Source organism: Acipenser ruthenus, chromosome 13 (genome assembly GCF_902713425.1).
Source record: "Acipenser ruthenus chromosome 13, fAciRut3.2 maternal haplotype, whole genome shotgun sequence".
NCBI lineage: Eukaryota > Metazoa > Chordata > Actinopteri > Acipenseriformes > Acipenseridae > Acipenser > Acipenser ruthenus.
This window is the reverse complement of record NC_081201.1, coordinates 14,581,362-14,586,361: the sequence shown is the minus strand read 5'-3', so window position 1 is coordinate 14,586,361 and position 5,000 is coordinate 14,581,362. Positions and strand designations below refer to the sequence as shown.

General features: G+C 42.9%; 2 non-coding genes across 2 annotated transcripts in view; both read right to left on the bottom strand.

Annotated features, from left to right (window-relative positions):
- LOC131697195 (U5 spliceosomal RNA) overlaps positions 1-13 on the bottom strand; it is a 115-nt gene extending 102 nt beyond the window's left edge. Inside the window, exon 1 of the small nuclear RNA XR_009307044.1 lies at positions 1-13. This exon is cut by the window's left edge and continues 102 nt beyond it. This is a non-coding gene — a small nuclear RNA (U5 spliceosomal RNA).
- A 523-nt stretch (positions 14-536) lies between these two features.
- On the bottom strand, positions 537-732 carry LOC131697089 (U2 spliceosomal RNA). Its single transcript, XR_009306971.1, has one exon. It is a non-coding gene; the product is annotated as a U2 spliceosomal RNA (small nuclear RNA).
- Positions 733-5,000: the final 4,268 nt, after the last annotated feature.

Sequence of the window (5,000 nt, the reverse complement as noted above, 5' to 3'; positions counted from 1 at the left end):
GAAGCCAGAGTGTGGTTTTACTGGTAGCCCAGCCCTTCCGGCCGGCCCAAAGGCCTTCTCCTCTACCCGGCGGCAAGGCCAAACAAAACCAAACAAAACAGGGAACTCTTCCCAAAACGCAAGTGCCGTTCGGTCCCGGCAAAGGGGCGCTTTGCTGCTGCTGCCGCCTTGAAAGCGAGGGCTCCTTGCCCCACTAAACAGCTCCGTTTCTGCTTTACCGCTGCGCTCGTCCTCCTCCTCCCACGAGCGCAAGGCCTTCTGGGTACACTGGCCTGCTGCGTGAGCAGAGCAGACTGTCCATCAGTTAGGCAGGCCTGCCTTCCTTATTTGGAACAAACAAACAAACAAACAAAAAAAAAAAAAAAAAAAAAAAAAAAAAAACAACAAAAAGAGCGGGAAAAAATACAACCCAGAAAAAGGGAGAGGGAGAGGCTGGCTAGCGCTCTCTCTGTCTCTCTGTCTCTCTGTCTGCCTGTCTGTCTGCCTGTCCTGCCTGCCTGCCTGCCTGCCTGCTCTGTCTCTCTCTTTTTTGACCTTTCTTGTGCACCGTTCCCGGAGGTACTGCAATACCGGGTCGATGCGTGGAGTGGACGGAGCAAGCCCCGGTTCCATCTCCTGCTTCCAAAAATCAATTTAATATAGACGGGTCCCCCTATGGGGGACGTATCAGATATTAAACTGATAAGAACAGATACTACACTTGATCTGAGCCAAGAGGATACAGGAAAAAAACACACTGTACGTTACAATTCAAGAACTGCTCTCCATTTCTTTTTAACAAAATCTAACCCACACTTCCTTTCATCTTTTAACAGATAGTCCTTTAACAAAGACATTATTAATTTCTTACATGAACATACAGACAGGCGTTTCCTTTTCATTATCAATACATTGCGAGCAGTCCACAATACATCTTTCAAACAGCAAGCTATTATCCAAGCACACATTCTATTCATTTCATCATAAGGCTGCTGAAGAATACCATAAAGAAGGAAATCACTTGTTAAAACTTCTTTTGGTAAAAACTTTTCAAATAAACACTGTACACTAAACAGCACCTGTTTAGAAAAAAAACATTCAATAAATAAATGAAACACAGTTTCTTCACATTTACATTCCTGTCGGGGACACACATTTACAGGAGTGAGACCTCGTGCATGAAAAAAAGCTCTAACAGGCAAACATCTGTGCACTGACATCCATGCTATGTCTTTCTGTCTGTTAATCAAAACTTTAGCAGACACATTCTCCCAAATTTTTACTACTGTCTGCTCCATGAACACTCCTATCGGAACTACTTCATCATACCCATTAATCTTAGAAGTGACGATCCGGGGTTTCCAATCTTCCAATGATAAAGACTCCAGCTTGTTTTTGTAGACAAACTTTAAAACTGTATTTAAATAAAAAGGAACCGACCAACTGTGTGGTAATGATAATGACAAAGAAACCCAGCCAAACTTTCTCAAAGAAGCATACATATAAAACCTCAGAAAGAAGAAACATTTAGAAGACTTGTAACGTGGGAGCAAACAAATCTGCAAAACATTACATACAAAAGTGCTCATAAGGATGGATACACAGTCCGGAACATTTTTACCCCCATTCTTTGCAGGCTTAAACATAATAGCCCGACTGAGCCTATCCATTTTAGACCCCCAAATAAAATGAAACACTGCCTTATTAATGGCCCTAATACAGGCATATAGCAAGGGCCACACTTGTGCAACATACAATAAAACAGGTAAAATCTCATTCCTGAGCACTAGAGCTTTACCTTCTAAGGTCAATACCCTTTGCTGCCACAAACCAAACTTTTGATTGACCTTTGACAACCTCTCCTCCCATGATTTTAAAATAGCCCCTTCACCCCCAAACCAGATCCCCAAAATTTTTATAAAGTCTGTTTTCACAGAAAAGGGTATTGAAATACCACTAGACCACAACCCAAAAAACATAGCTTCACTTTTCTCAAAATTAATCCTTGCCCCAGAAGCTTGACCAAACCAATCACACACCTGGATTAACTTATCTATTGAAGGCTGATCTCTACAAAATACAGACACATCATCCATATAAAGGACGCATTTAAGCTGAGTCCCCCCGCTTCCTGGAATCACAATGCCTTGAATACATTTATCAGCCCTTATAAACCCTGCAAACATCTCAATACAGCACACAAACAATAAGGGGGACAAAGGACACCCCTGTCGAACTCCCGATTTAACTAAAAAAGGGTCTGTTTTCCACCCGTTTACCAACACAGAGCTAGAAAGATCATTATATAATAACTTCACCCACTTACAGAACTGCTCACCAAAGCCTAAACGTTCTAAGACTTTAAACATAAATGCATGCGATACACGATCATAAGCTTTCTCCTGGTCCAAAGAGACCAAAACAGATTCTACCTTACGGTCCTGTAAATAACTAATAGCATCCCTGACCAGACAAAGAGTATCTGAAATTTTACGACCAGGGATACCACACGTCTGGTCTGGATCCATCACTTCAGCAATTACCGTTTTTAATCTATTAGCCATTACCTTTGCTAAAAGCTTATAATCGACGCATAACAAAGTGATTGGACGCCAATTTTTTATGTCTAATCTATCCCCTTTCTTTTTATAAATCAACGTAATCACACCTTCTCGAAGTGAAGCCGGCATTTTCCCATTATCCAAAATTCCATTATAAACTTCTAAAAGATCGGGCCCAATTACCTCCCACAGAGCCAAGTACAGCTCCACTGGCAGCCCATCACCACCAGGGGTCTTATTCTTTTTACAGGACTTAATCGCCTCCCCCAACTCTGACAGAGAAAGTGGCCTGCCCAAAAAAGTTTCCTCCAAGGTGTTGGGAATCTTGGAAAAAAACAACTCACATAACTCTGGATTAGATGTTTTCTCAGAATACAAAGATGAATAAAAATCCCCAATAACATTTAGAATATCGGTCTTAGATTTCATCACATTCTGTTGGGAGTCATACACCTCAGAAACACTAGACACATTTGCATGGACCTTTTTAAAGAAAAATCTGCTACAAATTTCATCTTTTTCTAGTATTTCGACCTTAGATCTAAACATTATCTTTTTGGCCTCTTCTTGAAAAAACTTCTTTAACTCAGCCTTGGCACCCTCTATTTCTTCCCTCACCTCCCAACCAGACTCCAACAAAACAAACAAAGATTGTAACCGGGCTTGAATTTTAACAAAGCCTCTCTTTTTTAATTTATTTAACTGTTTACTTTTTTTAATAAAAAAACTCTTAATTTTCATCTTCACGTGTTCCCACCAATCCCCCAGACATTCAAAACAGCATTTAAGTGACCTCCAATTTACAAGATACTCCTTTAGTTCTTTAACATTGCTCTCAGTCAAGAGTTCCACGTTTAACTTCCAGACCCCAAGCCCGAAAGAACAGGAGGAGGAAATATCAGCTGTAAAAAATAAAGCTTTGTGATCTGAAAAGAAAACTGGTAAAGTAGAACAGCTCTGAACCTTAAACACAGGAGAAACAAAAAAGAAATCAATACGTGATGCTGAAGACCCGTCTGCTCGGGCCCAAGTAAACATCCCAGCCTGTTTGCCCACATCCACCAATCTAGCAGACTTCACCATGTCACTTAAAAAAAGGGATGATTTATCCAGTTTAACACTAGATGAACCAGATCTACCATCTGAATCAATTACACAATTAAAATCCCCCACCAGAATAACAGGCTTAGAAACCACCAAATAGGGAGGAACCAACTGAAATAAATCATATCTTTCATTTTTACAGGGGGATGCATATACATTAATTAGCCTGGAAGGGAAATCCTTGTACAGAATATCAACTAATAATAGACGGCCAGGTACCACTTCTTTCCTTTCCAGAATGTTGAAATCTTTCCCCTTAAAAAGAACTGCCACCCCCGAGGATTTACAATCATTCCCCCCAGACCAGATGGAAGGCCCATAAGACCACCACTTAGACAGATTCCGAGCCCCATGAGGAATGGAACACTCCTGTAAAAAAAAGACATCACAATTCTGAGAAGCCAAAAAAGAAAGAACAGAGACCAACCTAACAGTGCTTTTTACACTGCGAACATTAATGGACATATACTGTAGGCTGATCATTAAAAAGGGAAAAAAAACAAACAACACCACAAAAACACAAAATATTAAGAGTCTGGCCTACCCGGGCCATCTTTAGGCATACCGGTGATGCTACAGAAAACCTCTACATTCCCGAAACACATGTCTTCCGAGTCCACGGAGGCAGGGGAGAAGGCATCAATGTCAAGACCTGGACTGGCACCTCCACCCGAGCCAACTGAAGAGTCAGAAGTCCCGAAGGACTCAAAAACCTGAGAACTTCCTGGCACCCCCCCAGAGCCTGAGGACTCCGTAAAGTCTGAGATATCCACATTACCAACAACATCAGCAGAAACTGACACTCTGGAATCAGATCTGCTGATTTTTGTAGGCTGTTCATCCTCCGAGACTATCTCCTTCCTCCTACTCTTCACTCTGGGATCACGAAGCACTGAAGAATACATCACCGTTGACTCCTGGGTCTCCATGATCTCACCCCACGAACTACAGTCACCAGCAACCCCCGGGGGTGCTCCAGCAACAGCAGCTGCAAGGACACGGGAAGCCTGGCTGAGATCAACATCCTTACCAGACACAACAGGACCAGTCTCAGCCACGACGCCAGCAGAATCTGCAACAGAAACAGAAACCACAGGGACCACGGCAGCAGCAGAAGCAACAGGAACCGCAACGGGGCCAGCCACTGGAGCAGCAGGAGGAGCAGCAGCAGGACCCGTAGACAGACTAGCAACCGGAGCAGTGCCCACAGCATCGGACACCTCTCTAGATATGGAAGTCCGAACAGCTAAACCAGAACAGGCAGCCTTTGGAACCTCCGAAGCCGAACGCGCAGCCTCCGCATAACTGCGAACCCTGGATGGACAGTTCTTAAAAACATGCTCCCGAGAACCACAC